We start from the raw sequence: 17,019 nt of genomic DNA on the forward strand, positions 1-17,019 counted from the left end.
AAAAAAATCCCCCTGGGAGGAGAGGGGGGAAATCACTTGCTCATGGCTGGGGTTACAAAACTCCCTCGTGTAAATGCCAGCTAAAATCGATATATGCAAAATAAATAAAGCCCGAAGAACAAGGTCAAGCGAAAAGCAACAACTTAGAGTTGAACTGCTTGGAAGAATTCTGTTTCAGAGGAAAAATATTCCGTAATTTTATATCTATCCCCTTGTGATGTATAGGCACGGATAGGAGTCACATGCCTTTAAGGCATGCATATATATGCATTAAGAAGTGGGCAGCACCTTGACTGGGAAACAAAGGACTCGCTGGGGAGAAATTTGTCTTCTGTGCAAATCTTTAAAGGTCTATGAGCTGAGTTCTCTTCATGTCTGGACTTTGCAACCCCATTTGTCACATTCCCAGAGTCAATAACCTATTCATAAATAAGAGGTGTCTGTTTTTGAATAGGAAGTATGTAATTTGCCTGATTCCCTTTGACAATAAACACAGTGCCCAGATCCATATATGAATGGAGCCAAAATGTAGTGGTGCACCTTGGTAATTTTAGACCCTGGACGTAATGATCTTACACATCCTACCCCCACTTTAGACAGCCAGGTTTAGATGCAAAATACATTGTTTGTACTTCATTCCTGATATGTTAGAGGAGGGATGGGCAATGTTAGAGCTGCCAGCCAAATGTGGTCCTCCAGGTCTCCTCCTCTCACTGGCCCATGGAACTCAGGCCAGACCCCTTCATTGGCCCTGCTCCATACTTTCCTCAAGTCCTTTTTCCAACTGAAATGTGCCCCTGAACTCTCTCTGCTTGTCTGTGGAGGATAGAAAGATGAATAGGTGTGGGTGGTGTAGAAACCCCTGTGTTTAGTATGGCGGAAATGTAGCCTATTGGAGAAAGCTGTGAGTTGCTCTCATGCTCCATCCTCTGGCACTGTCCACCATTGCTAGGCTACCCAAGAGGGAGTTGTCTGTCATTAAAAAGCAGGAGGGAAATACTCTGAGCATGTCCAGTTTCACATTTGAAACTTGCTTAAATCATAGCACCATCATGAAAACAGGAATAAATTTGAACTTGCTTGTGTTGCCAGGATGCTGAATATATTTACTTGAGAATAAGCTCCATTTTGGAAATAGAAAAGGACAAAATATATGTTGTTAAAATGAAATATATATCCATGTTCATTCCTAGGCAACTTCCAACAAATTATGCTGGGTGGGGTGGTGGTGGATCTAACCTGTGGCTCTCTAGATGTTGATGGACAACAACATCAACCCTGGCCAGCAACAACTAGAGTAGCAAACACCAGCCACTCTTGGCCTAAGGCAAATGAGGGAAAGGCAGCAGGAGACACACCCTGACCTAGAATCTTCATAGCAGAAGAAGACTATATGTGGCATTGCAAGACTTTCACCTGGAGGGGGAAAATGGGCCCCCCAAAGCTACAAGGCACTTGAAAGAAGTATGACTTTGCTATGAGGAAGAAGCACTTTAAAAAAAATTCACCTATAATATTAATATTTTGCCATTTGTAAATGCCTACATTGAGACTGTCTGAATTGCTTAAGTGCAGTTTTATGGGGGGAAAGAGTACTCAGCCATGAACTGAAAGGATATATGTTTAATCTACGAAGTTAGCTTTCTTGAAGAATTAATAAGGATGTGTCTGCCTCCCTGCTTATCTGTCTTTTGACCAACAACAGCTTTGCAGATTGCTTTCCAAGCACAGTGCCCAAGTGACTGTGGATAGATAGTGCTGAGAAACCTCACACTTGGGGGAGAGTATATTGGTTTCGGTGAGTCATCCATTGCTGAAAACTTGATGACACATTATTGCAGTAACAGATTTGGGGAAACAAGTTTGTTTCCTTAAAACACAGGCTGCAATGGAATACATCCTTCCCTTTGCAATGGTGACCTGCAGTATGGCAACACTTAGTCAGCTTCATCAGGTGGTGGAATGTCATACATCAAACATGGATTTTATGGGACTACCTTTGCTGTGCCCTTAAAAGGTCGTCTTTGTTTTTTCTTACCATTCCCTTAGTTGTGGTTTGATTTGATGTGTTCCCACATCTTGTTTGTTACCTTTAACTTTAGGTGCATGTTCTGACATCAGTGGCACTGGTCTGGTTTTCACACGAAACCTTGGCTTATTAAACAGTGGCTTATGGTGTAGTGTTATATGTGAGCCCTGTCCAGCAGCTTAACTATGGTTTGTTTACTGATAAAAATAACCATGATATGAAGCCATGCTTTATTGTTTGCATACAAACTTTTGTTAGTTTTAACTATGGCTTGGTGTTATGTGTGACCCTAGCACTCTTTCTTAACCATGGTTTGTCTGACCACTCCCTCCCAGATGCCCACTAAACTAGAAAGACACAAGGCAAGAGCAGCTGGAAAACAAAGCAGTCTTTGGAGAAGCTAGCCATGATTTGCCTGTGAGACAAGTTGTGGTTGCCTTGTGACTTGTTAAATGGAACATTGCTTAGCTTAACATGTGAACCAGGCCATTATTTTTAGAATCTTTGCCTTAGGGTGGGTTGAGCCTAATAACACATTTCAGACAATGATTAAACAATAATAAGCAAACATCTCACCTGGCCTTCTCATAATAGCTGATTGAATGGCTTGTGGTGGCAACAGAGACTCCCTTTTCACCACTGCCCTCTTCCATCTTATGGTGTTGGTTGCGACTAGTAAGCAGGTGGCTTTGACAAAGAGTAGCAGTCACAGCTGAAACTTCCCAAATACTCTTCTTAGATATTTTTTGGGGGGAGGGGGTGGGAACAGAGTTTCTTCAATTTATTTTATGCTTGCTTCTTATTAACACCTAGTGCCTGCTGCTGCTACCACCACATTCCTCTTTGTGCCTGCACACAGAAAACAGTGATGAGACTTTTGTGTGCTTGTGCTTCTTTTTGCTATTGTGGTGGTAAGGATGAGCACCTGCAGCAGACTGCTCTGGTAGGTAGAAGGCCCCCTAAGGAGGCATGAACCTTGGTAGATGCTGTTCTGACCTTGAGCAGAGGCCTACAGGGCATAATGCAGCAAGGCAGACCAGTTGCTTCAGCACCATGGAAAGGTCCAAGTGAGCAACTTGCTCATCAGTGTCTGAGAGCTGACTGGAGCCTTTTATGACCCAGATCTAGATCTCCCACTTCCAGAAGTGGTTGGATTCACAGCTCTCATAACGTCTAACATTTGACCATGCTGGCTGAGGATGATAGAAATAGGAGTCCAACAACATCTAGAGAGCTGCAAGCTCCTTACCCTTGCTTTGCTAAGCTTAAAAGACAGCAGGGCTCCCATTTAACTCCCATCAATAGATTGATTGGGTCTCTTGCTTAACAAATGCCATGACCCTGGGTAGTCCAAGGCTACTGGGCATTTTAAAATTGCCTGGTCACTGATATTGAAAAGAACTTATGGAAGCTGCTTTTCTAACTTAATGAGCCGAGCCATGCTTTGCAGGAATGATTCAGTCTTCCACAGGCAGACTTCCATGGAAATGGACACATGTTCTCACCTGAGATTTTCCATTCTAAATTAAGAGATTATAAATAGGTGCAAAAATGGATCTAAAGGCTGACCACCTGCTAGTGTTCCCTACCTCTTAACACAAAGAACAGACCAGCTTCTAGGTGCAAACTCCACCATTCAGAGCTTCACATTTCTGTATCGAAGAGCTTATCTAAAATGTTGTTTCTGCAGGGGTAGGTAGGAATCAAGCAAGGGCACCCATATGTTGCATGTTGAGTACAGCTCGGAACTGAGCAGTGGGCTGTAGGTTTTGTACTGCTTCTGTATTCATATGAGAAATCTGATTAGCATGAATTAGTTTTGCAAAGACATTGCTGGTGGCTATCTGGCCATTTCTGTTAACGGTCAGCAATTTGTTGTAATTTGGCATGTTCTATACCTATTAACAGTTTCTCTTCTTGTTAGCACCTGGCATGTTGCCTCACTTAGCATCTTCATCAGATTAGTATTGGTTAACTTGAGAAATGGTGTGCTTGGACTTCTGTCTCTTTTTGATGCTTATTCTGCTTGGCCCACTGTGATTTCTCTCAGGGGATTGTCCAGCTTAATTTGTATTAGTCAATTTCTGCAGTGAGTTGAACTGCTTACTAGTAACTTTTGAGATTTAAAGATTAATTTGGGTTAGACTGGTGCCTTAAAAAGTCCTGGTTAAATTCATGCATCTAGCAGAATCAAAACAGTTGATTGATGGAAACTTCCTTATCCCAGAATCCTATTTGTGTAACCTGATATCTCTAGCACCTAGCATAGATGTATTCAAACTGCAGTCTGAAAAGATTTTAATTAAATAAGAAAATGTGATGGTGAGATGATCTGTGAAGCCTTGTCTTCATTTTTACAGTAATTAATTTTATACAAATAAAAATCTATATGTAACATCTCAAGATTTTCTTACTCCCTTCCAAAGGTGAATGCACTGGAAATTCTTCTGTGATGCTTTGTTTTTCTGCTTAATCTTATGCATCGAGAGGTACAGGTCTAGGGATACAGTATAAGAAGACATAAGTTTCTATCACAGCCCATGTTCATATGCAGTGCTGTTTTGGTTCTGCAGCAGTTTAGCTTCCAATAAAAACTATATAAAATTATGTTTTTATCATGTTACTCCATTTCATTTTAGCACAAAGGAAACACTTTGCAAATGGGAAAAACGGTTATTAATTACATATTGTTTGAGGACTAAAGACAACAGTGAATACGGATCATATTGACTGGATAACTAACATGGAACTATTCAGTGTACTTTGGTAATTCCTTCTTCCATTTCCATATGAATTCTCCATGCTCTCTATACCAGACTCATGAGTTGTATTCAACATAGCACTAAGCAGTGCACAGAATGATTTCCCCCTCGCCTCCTCCCATGCCCCCCTCAGATCTGGAGTTTCCCCCAACCCTCCAGAGCAGATTGGGGGATGACACAGGTAGCGCATGGGAAGGGGAGAGGGGGAAGATACTGCAAAAATGTCATTGAATGCACCTCATGTAAACAGAATATTTAAAAAACAAATATTGTCTAATTTTACAAAAGTTTAGTAGATATTCAAGAATCCTTTTAAAGAAGCAGCATGCGGATGGCTTAGCTTATACATCAACTTTGAAAACTTTATTGTGCGGCTTTGGCAGAATTATTGAAGCCCTGTTAATTTAATTGATTGTCTGTATATTTTAAGTAGAGGGGAGTTCTTCGTGTTCATTGGGAAATCTTACAGCCTCAGATGCTCCTTGGCTAATTACTGGATCAAAGTGTGGCATGCAGAACATGAGCAGATGGGGAAAGGCAGATTAAATCCATGATGGACTCATTACATTTTTAGATCTAGAACACCAGAGGGTTGTCTCAGCAATAGTATTCCAATTTTGGAATACCCTCTCCTCTGGTGTTTAGGCTGGTGCCAACTTCGGTCATTTATCAGCATCAGCTGAAGAATCTCCTCTTCTGCCAGGCATGGTGAATGGGGCTTTATGAGCTTGAGAGACAGTATGCAGGCAAGTAAGTGATATAGTCAATAGATGGACATGGGTGTATTTTAAAGTATTTTTTATTAATATGTTTGTGTTTTACATTGTTGTGACCTGTCTTGAGATCACATGTGGTATGGGACAGGATATGAAATAAATTAACAATAAAAAAATAAAAAAATATTTGTATCAGCATCAGAACCAACAACGCAGAGAACATTTCCCCATACAGATTTATTGTCATAATGTTAAAAATGTCAGATTGCGAACAAAGGATTTCACTCTATATTTTGTCTACTTGGGGACAGATGGATTCGTTTGTCTGAAGGAAGTTTATGCTGAAATTCTTCCGAGTGTGTGTGTGTGTTTCATCTGCTTTCTTTCTGGACTTGGAACAATGCCTTCAGTATAACTTTGTTTTGTTTTGGTAGCTTTGACTGAAAATAATTCATTTCTAAAAAGACAGTTTTAAAGGCTTCCATAAATTCTTTTGCCTGTTGGCATTTCGGATTTGTAAAAAGATTCAACATGAAGCTTTATTAACTGTAGCCATAGTAATTTCAGAGACACTGGTTATGCTGGAAGGCTTTTGGACACTTTGTATTCATAATGTTCTGAGAGTGTCTAAGGCAGTGTGATCTATAGCTTTTAATCAGCTAATGGGTTGTCTCCCTCGAAAAAAACATAACTGCATTCAATCTTGTTAGAACAGAAAGGGGTTTTCTTAACTTGGAGTAGGATTCCATATGTTCTAGAGCAGGGATGGGGAATTCCTGGCCCTCCTGATGTTGGTGGACTCAAAATCCCATCAGTGCCAAGAGGCATGGATGGCCAATGGTCAGGAGTGATAGTAATTGTAGACCAGCAGCCACAGGTCCATGTCCCTGTTCTCTACTCTCTGCTAAAGCTGCAAGTTTTGGGCCATTAGAATGACACAGCAAGTAATACTAAGTTAAAAATAACATACTGTTTTGGTTAAAATACTGGTGTAGTGGCTGAAGCGAGTAAATGTTTTGCTGAACTGGGATCTGGGAGACCAGGGCTTGAATCACTCACTCAGTCATGAAGCTCGCTGTGTGATCTTGGGCCAGTCATTGTCTCTCAGTCTTTGAGCTCCTTGGAAAAAGGTGGGATATAAATGTAATACATAAAACAGAACAAACCACCTTGGGGCATTTTATTCTGCAGAGGTTTTAACTTTGGAGGGTTATCCTGTCCGGCTTGCCGAGTAGAGAGATTTTCCTATGATGGTAAAAGAGCAGAGTTACATTAGTCAAGCAGAAAATTCATCTTTCATCTCTGGAATTGGAGATGGGGAAGGAGTGACAAGCTTTTACTGGCTTCTAGCTACTCCTCATTGGTCAACGGCACAAAGTCATTCCATCTCACTGTTTACAATGCAATGTGCTTGACAGTCTCCCTCTCAGGGGGAGGATGGACTGATGTGCTAGAACAGAAGGAGGAACAGGACAGGAGTGTCCTGCTAGGCAAAGCCTGCAGGGAGGAATGCACAAGCCAGCTGCCCGGTTAGTTAATTTCTGTGCTATCTGACCCAACATTTCATCTCATTTTAAAAATAAAATAAAGGTAGAGTAGAGAAGATGCTTATACTGATGCAAGGCAATCTATATTTGAGTTATAGCTTGGCTGGGAGCACCTTTTCAGTCATTTTATCTGCTGCATTTTTTCACATGTGTCAGTTTCTACAAATATGAAATGTAGGTACAGTATAAAGTGTGCCTTTTTATAATTTCTCTTTTTAAAATGTAATAATAATTAAATTTCCCCCTATTTTGTGCAAAAGAACTCCCTAGTGGGCATTTAGTCATTTTCTACTAATATAATAATGCTGGAAAGACTGATTACAAAAGTGTAGATATAAGATGCAAATTCTGTAAGGGCAGAATGTCATGATCCAGAAAAGATGATGTTGCACTGTAATGCAGCAAAGTCTGAAGATGTTTGTAGTCAGTATGCAAATGACACTCAGCTCTGTCTCTCTGTTCCATCTGAATTAGGAGAGGTGGCTGAGCTGTTAGACCAGTGCTTGGAGGCAACTATGGGCTGGATGTGGACCAGTAAACTGAAGCTTAATCCTGAGGTGTTATGTGTCCTGAGTTCTCGTGTCTGGGAGGTGAGGAGGCAGCCTGCCTAGGATGAAATTGCACTCCCCTGGAAGGAGCAGGTTCGCAGCTTGGGGATATCCCTGGTCCAACACTGGAAGCTCAGCTGACAGATATGACTTGGCCACTGTGCTCCATGTTCTGGTAACTTCTAGATTGGACTAGTACCATGGGGGTACTAAATGGGGCTGCCCTTTAGAAAGCAAAATCAGTTAGACCAAAATGCAGCAGCTAGATTACTGGCTGGGGTTCCAGTTTTGTTTTGGGGGACTAATTCAAGGTGCTCACATTAGTGTTTAAAGCTCTAAAAGCCTCAAACCAAATCTGAGAGATCATCCCTTTACCTGCAGACCCATTCAGGTCCTAAAGTGGGCAGGGGTCCCCCTCTTGGTAGTTCCTCTGCCCTCAGAAGCTCAGGGGGTGGTAGCCTAGGATTTGACATTTTCTGTGGCATCCCTAAGTTGTGGAATTTCCACAGAGGAGCATCTGTTGTCCCCTTCATTATTCAGCTTCTAGTGGTTGCTTGAAGATGCACCTCTTTACCCTGGTTTTGACAGTTGAAGGACCTACCTTATTTTTGTGATTGTAAGTTGTCTTAAACGGTTTCTAATACATGGATGTTGCAACCTGCCCTGAGACCTTAGGGTGAAGAGTCCCTGAACCAATATATGGATGGGAGGCCACTTAGGAACCTTAGGTACCATGCTTTGATCTCCTTGGAGGAACAGTGGAATGTATACACAACAACTGAATGCATTGATACCATCTGAAGATTTCATCTCTTGATAGGGTACTTTAGCCATTCTCCTCTGAGTAACACAAAAGATCAACAGTGCATTGCACCACTCACCTGGGGCATGTAAAATCCCTTCAAGGCAAAAAGCTTTGCAGATCCACTGCTGAAGTCTTTTTATGACTCATGTGCAGGTGGGCAGGCTGGTAAAAATTAACCTGAGTCAACACTGTTCCCCCACCATCCCCTGTACACGTTATGCTTAGTCTTCCAGAAAGGGATTTTATCTCAGACTTTCAGTCAGTGGAATAAATTGAAGCCCCTGCTCCAGCTTTCAGATCAAGTCTGATTCCGAATCCTTCTCAGCCATACCGTCGATGAATTAAGTGTTGTTCTTGTTTTGTTGCTGCTGCTCTTGTAGTACTTGATTAATTATTTCATAACATTTATACACCACTCGATTGTAAAAAACCTCAAAGCGGTTAACAAAAGACAAAATAGCAAATTCAATAAAATTTACAACTCTACTTCAAAACCAACAAAAATTAAAATACTAAAACAGATTAAAATTACCCCAACTTTCTAAGCATCTGGGTAGGCTTGCCTAAAGAGGAATGTTTTTAACAGGTCCCGAAAAGAGTACAGTAATAAAGGCACCTTCTTGATATCAATAGGCGAGGAGTTCCAAAGTGCAGGTGCTGCTACATTAAATAATTGAGTTCTTACAAATGTGGAATGGGTATTATGTGGCACCTGTAATAGCGCCAGTTTGCTGATCGAAGCAGTCGAGTGGGCACATGTGGGGTAAGGCAATCTCCCAGGTAAACTGCTCCCAAGTTGTTAAGGGCTTTATATGCTAACAGCAGCACCTTGAATTTGGCTCAGTACAGTGGAACCTTGGTTTTTGAACATAATCCATTCTGGAAGACCGTTCGACTTCCGAAATGTTTGAAAACTAAGGAGCAATGGGCGATCAGCAAAATCCATTGAGAAAAAAGTAAAACAGACAGCAGAAGCCATTTGACTTCTGTTGTTTTTTTTGTTTTTTTAAAAAAATGATATTTATTGAGAATTTAAAATTACAGGGGGGGAACGGAAAAGAAAAAAAGGAAAAAAGGAAAAAAGGAATTAAGCAATACAAGTCAATAAAAAGAAAAAAAACCGAAAAAAAACAAAACACACAATACATCAAAACCAAAAACAAAAGCAAACAAAAAATTTAAAAACAAGTCCAATATTCCCAAATCTTTATCTTTCGTTAACTTGTTCCGTCGACCTCCTCACACCTCCCTTTTTTGTATTCTAGTTATTAATTATCTCAGCAAATCCTTTCCATCTTTCACTATATTCTGTCATTAAATTGCCTTAATTTATTTTAACCTTATCTTACCATAAAAAGCCCTAAAGCTTAAAACTTAAAACTTATTTATATACATAATTCCTTATAGCATTTCTACTAAAGCCAAATAGTTTCATTCCCACATTTTTTCTAACACTCATTAATTTTACAATAATTCTCTAAATGAATTTTTAAACTTTCTTCCAATCTTCATCCATCGTCTCTTCTTCCTGGTCTCGGGTTTTGTCAGTCCTTACTATCCATTCCATCTAGTCAATCAACCTGGTGATCTTCTATCCGAGGCTCTTAAGTCTTTTCCATGTCCCTTCTGCAGGTCTTCTTCATGTTTATACTTGCACTTTACTTTGTCTTCTGCTGATCTTATTCTTAATTTCCTTCCTTTCTCACAGAGGGGTAGATCTCAGGGAGACTCCAACCTGACAATATCTTTATCCCTTCTCGACAGGTCAGCCCTTTCTCCATAGTCAGCACTGAAATCCAAAAGATATTTAAAGGCATGTTTCAAAGTCCCTCCAAAGTTAAGGGCCCCCACAACTCCAAACTCCCCCAGGCCCAAAACCAGATCCCAGAAATCAAAACATCCCTGCATAGGGGGATCTATCCAACTTCCCATCTCCAAACGAAACAGTACTCCATCTCTCCAAATCTGACTTTCTCCAGGTTCAGTCGTCAAAAACAACAGCTTATGTTCCTGCAAGGCCGCGGCTCTCTCCATTTCTATTACTTGAGGTTCAGCAACCACCTCCTCCTTTGTCTTCTGCACAACTTGCCCTGTCAAAGCAGATTCCTGGGTTGATTCCTGAGTGGTTTCTATATAGGTATTCACTGTTAGTCCAAAATTGCTAACTGCAACAGTCATCAAATCCATCTTCTCATGTAGCTGTTCCAGTAAAGCGCTTGTCTTGCAAAAAGCAAGCACTAAGGCTGAAGCCATTCGACTTCTGAGATGCGTTCGAAAATGGAAGCAATTACTTCTGGGTTTTTGGCATTTGGCTTCCAAAACGTTCGACTTATGAGACGCTCAAAAACCGAGGTTCCACTGTAGCAAATTGGAACCAGTGCAGATCTCTGAGCACAGGTGATATATGCTAGCAAGGCCTCACTCCTCTTCCAAGCCGTTCTGGTTCTGATCTGGAGGCTGGGGGAAAGAGAAGCAATAGGTGAAATTTAGTATCGGGCCATGTGGGATTTTTGGACCAGGGCAGGAACTTTCTTGGACAGGAGCTCTAACTATACAAAACCCTCATCACTTACAATGTGTCTTTGTACTCCCTACTGATGCAAGCTCAGTGCTGTGCCGTAAGGTGACTTATTTTGGTAACTCTCTTCTGAGTTTCAAAGTTGCTTTCATACCCTCAGAGTTTTGCATGCCGATGAAACAGAAGAGCCTTATTTCCATTATTAGTTCTGCCATCAGCTGTTTCCTTTCATCTTTGACATTACAGTTCTGATGCTGCGTTTTAAGCGTAAATAAATAAATAAATCAGATTGTGTGTTTTGAATTGAGTTCTAGGAAATGACAACTCAGTGGAGATAACAGAGAGTGTGCAGTGTTGGGCCAGGAGCCTGAGAAGAGGGTCTTTCCATGAACTGCAGCTACTTAAGGAGTGACAGAAATATTTATGCTCTTCAAATGCCTTGGGTACAGTCAGTAGCTGGGCCATTCAGAGCATGCAGTAATGCATTAAGACAACTGTGAGTGTTTTTTTTTGGGGGGGGAGATCTTGACCTCCAGACTGATTGGCTCCAAATTCTTTGTGATGCTCCAGAGGTTTTGTATTGCTGACACAAGTGTGTTGGATGCTGAACTCTGTAAGACCAACGCATATGACTTTCTAGAGATTCATAGAATTTTAGAGATGGAAGTGACTGTGAAGGTCATCCAGTCCAACCCTCAGCTCCTTGCTATCCTCATGCAACTAGAGCATCCCTTCCAGATGGCACTCTAGACTCTGCATAAATACCATCAGCAAAAGAGAGCCCAACACTTGCCAAGGCAGCCTGATAACAATATTATCACAAGGCTGCCGTTTACAGTTGCATTACATCTACCAAATTCACAGGCCAGGATTTCTCTGGCAGCAATAAAAACCAGACTCAACGATGCATTCTGGGTAAATAAGATACTTTTACTGTCTCAAAAATTAGTTCAGGCTCATAGAAGATAAAATGAAGCGTGGGCAGTGGGTGCCAGAACAAGAGCATACAGAAGTATTAGTGCCCAGGAATTGACTGCAGAAGCTTTGTGCTAAATGGTGCAGGTTCCCCACCAGGGTTCTGAAAATAGCAGGATTTGCAGGTGAGCTAGCTGTTTGGGGCATAGACACTTCACACAGTTGGATGAATATGTTTCTTAACTGGATTAAGCTACAACTGCAAGAGTTGAATTGCCATGCAGGAGGTGCTCTTTGGACAAAATGGGTTTCAGCTAAACAAAATAACATTGATTATTCCCTTGGTTACATATCCAAGTCTGGCAACCACATTCAAAGGAAATTGTTCAGCAAGATAAATTCAGTTAGCACAGCCCCGCAAAGAGTAGGCTCAGGAATCCAGGTGTCATCTTGGCAGAGATAGCTGGCTAGAATCTGTTTTTCATCCTGTCCTCCAGTGCATTCTTGCAGAATAGTGTTTGAGCTATGTTAAAAATACTATTGCATGCCAGCCCACTCTCCGAGCGTTGTGAAACTCCAGGGGTTTGGTTTCTTTGGAATGAGGAGCAGTAAAGGCTGTGGTGTCTTTAGGATATATGGGTTATTTACACACATATACAACCTGAACATATGATGGAGGGGTTCACAGTATTAGCTCTCTCTTTGCCACTTCCCCTGCCCACCACCAAACCAAAAACAACAATCAGTTTTTTTTGTAAAAAAAAAGTTCTCAAGAATTCAAACCTGAGAACCCTCATCCTCTGGTGGTTGAGATCTTGTGACATAACGGAGGACAGTGCAGTTGTCATGGCAGAAGAGGCGGAGCTAGCTGCTTGTGCACCTGGAGCTAGCTGCTCGTGCACCTGCGGGGGCGCCACCTGCGCTGAGTGTCAAGCGTCCCAAGGGGGCTGGGGGCGATGTCACCCCCTTCCTCCACCAGTGCATGGCAGAAGGAACATCTCAGTTCCATACATTTCTGGATGAAGCAGATTTCCTTGAGCAGCCTTGGATGTTTGGGACTGCAACTTCCATGGCTGGGGCTGATGGAAGTTGCAGTCCAACAATATCGGGACTGCAGTTGGAGAAGCCTGAGCTTGAGCCATTCCTTATTTATTACATTTTTGTGCTACCTTTCCTCCCACGGTGCTTGGAGTGGACTACATGGTTCAGTTCCTGCTCTTTTGATCCCTGCAACAAACATGTGAGCTAAGTTACACAGAGAAATATAGTGACTGACCTAAGTCAGTAGGAGAGTTTCATAGCTGTGAGAGATCTGGGTCTCCCTTCTCCTGGTCCAGCCATGTCACCAGAGGCCTGCTGATGACTTCATGCAAGAAGTGAGATGTGAATTGGAAACTTCATAGCTTGCTTGAAGCCACTGTATTACACCAATTCCTCAAATATACACAATTTCCAAACTAACTAACTAACTAACTAACTAAAGCAAGCAAGCAAGCTAGCTTGTATCAAAATTGCATATTTAAAAAGACAAACACTTCTTGCTGGGTATCTTGGACCTCATGCCCCATCATGCCTCATGTAATAAATTGTATCTCCACACATTCTCTGTTAATATACCTACTTATCCCTTCTTGAGATGCACCCTGCTTCTTGATCATCCCTGCTGCCCTGCACCCTTTCACTTCCCCTCCTCTCACATGTGCTTCCTCATAGTTCTGAGCAGTTGTTGTTTTTTAAAGGTGCCAGTACCCACAATGTAGCTGTTACAATAAGTGCCACACTTTTAACATGGGAGCAGGGGGGGGGGGTTTGCTGGTTCTGCATACCCTTGAGTACCTCCAGGGGGGGGGAGCACTGGTTCTGAGTCTGCTGGATTCGTTGTCTGTTTCTCCTGGCTGCCGGCTGCCTCCTTTATCTGTCCCTTGCCTCCCTATGGTGTCAGGTTCTCCATCTTTCTTTCATTCCCTGAAGTCTCGGAATAACAGAAGCATGTGGACTGAGGTGATGCTGGGTAAGAGAGAGTTCCTTTCATCTCCTGCTGCTGCTGCTTTTGAAGCTTAAGTGCCTCTTCTTGCAAAGTATGGCTCCAGGCAGCGGCTGCTATTGTAAACCACTTTGGGGGTTGTGATCATAGGGAAGCAGGATAGAAATACAAAAAGTCAAGTGGGACCAGAAAGAAGAAGTCTCAGAGTGGTCCTCTTCAAGGTTCAAGCCAGTCATGTCCTTTTCCAGCTCACTTAATTCCCTTCCTCCTCCTCCCCATTGCCACTTCTCAATAGTCACTCAATAGTTTGTAGCCACTAGGAATAGGTGAGCAATTTGATTTTGTCTTCATTCTGATGAAAAACTACCTAATTCACACACCTTAAACCAATACACCAGATGAAAACACAGCTATCCTTTGAAATTTGCACTTCTCTGAGTTTTGTGATGCAATTCTCCAATCAAAATGTACAAAAAGGTACATATTAGGGGAAAGTGTGCATTAAAATACTTATGTTTGTGGAAACAACATTCAAAAAAATTAATGATATGAATTATTATTATTATTATTATTATTATTATTATTATTATTATTATTATTATTCTGCTCTGAAGGAACCCTGGGAAGTTGTCCTTCAACTTTTGTACTGCAAATTCAACTTCTCTGAATTTACAATGTAGCTTTCAGCTAAAAAAAAGATTCATATTTTAGGAAATTCTACTCTGAGCAGACCCACTGAAATTAATGGACCTAAGTTAGTCATGTCCATGAACTCACATTGGTCTACTCTTAGTAGGTCTTGCATTGGATACAAACCATGCAAAATTGAAACAAACTGGAAATAGAATAGTCTCAGTTGAAGGAGTTCAGATTGAATGAAAGGCATGATCAGCTCCTTCAGCCCATGTGTGTCTTCATGCCAAACTGGTCTCCTGCCTATGTCTCTCACTATCCAAACTGCAGGGGATGGTGATTGCTATTCATTTTGCATGGTTAAAACTTTGAACCTGCAAAAAACCAAAACCAAAAATCAATCACTGACTCATTTAAGGTATTCCCCTTATCCTGCTTTCTACTCTGTTTTTCCTTGCAAGCACTGAATGAGAAATTGGGAAGCTGCCACCTGGGTTTGTGCCCACATTTGTTCCATGAATCATAGAGAGATTGATGTTAAATATGTCTGCCAAATCCATAAAACTTCAATGTATAAACAGAATTTTCTTCCAGAACTGAGTAGGTTTTGGCTGTACAATTAGTGTACTTATGTGACCGACTACTTCAGATTCTCCCCGTCCCCTTAGTCTAGTCTATTTTTCCATATGTAGAATATGGAGTTTGTCCAGGTATACAAAAGGCTTGCTTTAGACCTTCTGTGCCATTTAAGTTCAGTTCAGGAGGAATCAATCTCAGCTGATACAAGTAAAACTTCTGCTTCGTTCCAATATAGTGGGTGTCATGGGTGAACAATGTCATTTTGTGTGTATTGTAATTGCTTTCGATTCTGTGGAAGTTAGATGAATAGCAAAATGGAATTTTCAGTATTTCTGTAGCAAGAGGTCAAGGGGGAAGGACAGCCCTGTTGCTGAATATATTACACTGAACCAAATCTATGTTGCCTTTTCTCAGCAGAGCCATCTGTTTTTATTGTATAAATTAGCTGGGCAGCAGCATCTAATCCTCTAACTGGTTGGTGGAACATCTAATCCTCTAACTGGTTAGATTACTCAATTAATCCGTTATAAACGTGCTCCCGGTTAAATCAAGAAGCAGATTTTTAATGTTTTGAATTTTATTTTTAGTGCAAGAATATGGCTACTGCTCTTATAACATACATTCCTTCCTGTGTAAGAAATAATGATGTGTGATGCTTATTCTGAGATGGTGTTTGCTGTGACATATGCATTTTTCATCCAATAACAAAATAATTGTATTGTTTTATTTTAAATTGTTGGGGATTATTTTTTCTCATCTGCAAGTGTTTGTGGAGTAAATTGATTGCTCAGCTAAATTCATATGATTAGGCAAATTCATGAAAGATAAGGCTATTAATGGCTACTAGTCATTTTAGCTGTATATGACCTCCAGCATCAGAGGCACTTTGCCTCTGTGTGCTCCTTGCTGGGGAACAACAATAGAAGAGGGCTTTGTATGGGAATCTGGATGACCACTGTGAGAAACAGGATGCTGGATTAAATAGACTTTTCTGATCCGGCAGAGTTCTTCTTATGCCTTTATACATAAGCATCTGGAACAATGTGCTTCCTGGGTTTCTCAAAATACTGCAGCTTGAAAGTTAGATACAGGTCTCTCTCTTTTTAAGCTGAAAGTGATTCTTCTGTTTGACTTACATAAAACTAAGTCTTCAGGTTTTGCAAATGAAGAGGCAGTAATAGTAACTCATTTTCCAGGTCAAAGAAGCTGGCGTCTGGCTTTATGGCTGAAGGTAGTTTTGTGGCAGAGGACATTTAATTGCAAAAGATCTTGCGCTCTCAGTTGGTGGCTCAAAATTCAGTCTGCCCTGAAGCAGATGCTGTAAAGCAGGTGTGGTGTGTCATTTTTTGTACAGTTGGCATATCAAAACCCTGGCTGAATAAACAGATGGTAGGAGACCACAGGTACTATAGCTCTATGCTTAGGTATGTATTCCATTGATAGGTAGAAGAAACATTGGGGCAGTTGTGTATGATCCCTTTAAGTTGCAACCAGCAAACCTTACATACAGGAATTGCATTCTTTGTGTTACTGCTTATAATGCTACTACAACTAGTTGTTACATATCATCTATAGTATCTTCATCCTTAATAAATATTAGCATTGCAACAAAGACTGGAGCTAGCAGCCAAAGTGTGGAAATTATGATAGCAAATGTGATATCCAGTGCAAAATATGTAGTGTATGTATTACTAAGAATAGGGATTCAGATCTAGAATTGCCATCTGCAGTCGTGGATTATAAGAACATTAAAAAGAGCCATGCTGAATCAGACCAGGTGTCCACCTAGTACAGGAGCTTAGACTCTGAGCTTAGACAGATGATCTAGCTTCAAATCCTGAATGCACTTAACGGTTTCCTATATGATACATGACTTACCTGCTAAGGCATTTGTATTATTTAAATATACCCCTTTATCACAAAACACCAGACTTATTTACTACACATATTATACATATAGTTGCTGGATTGTAGGGTTTCTGC

The 17,019-nt window shown here is 41.0% G+C and overlaps 1 protein-coding gene across 2 annotated transcripts in view; it reads left to right on the forward strand.

The window, feature by feature from the left end:
* ABTB3 (ankyrin repeat and BTB domain containing 3) overlaps nt 1-17,019 on the forward strand; it is a 219,755-nt gene that overhangs the window by 76,833 nt on the left and 125,903 nt on the right. The window lies entirely within an intron of this gene.

Source organism: Podarcis liolepis, assembly GCF_965112155.1.
Source record: "Podarcis liolepis genome assembly, chromosome: 10".
Lineage (NCBI taxonomy): Eukaryota > Metazoa > Chordata > Lepidosauria > Squamata > Lacertidae > Podarcis > Podarcis liolepis.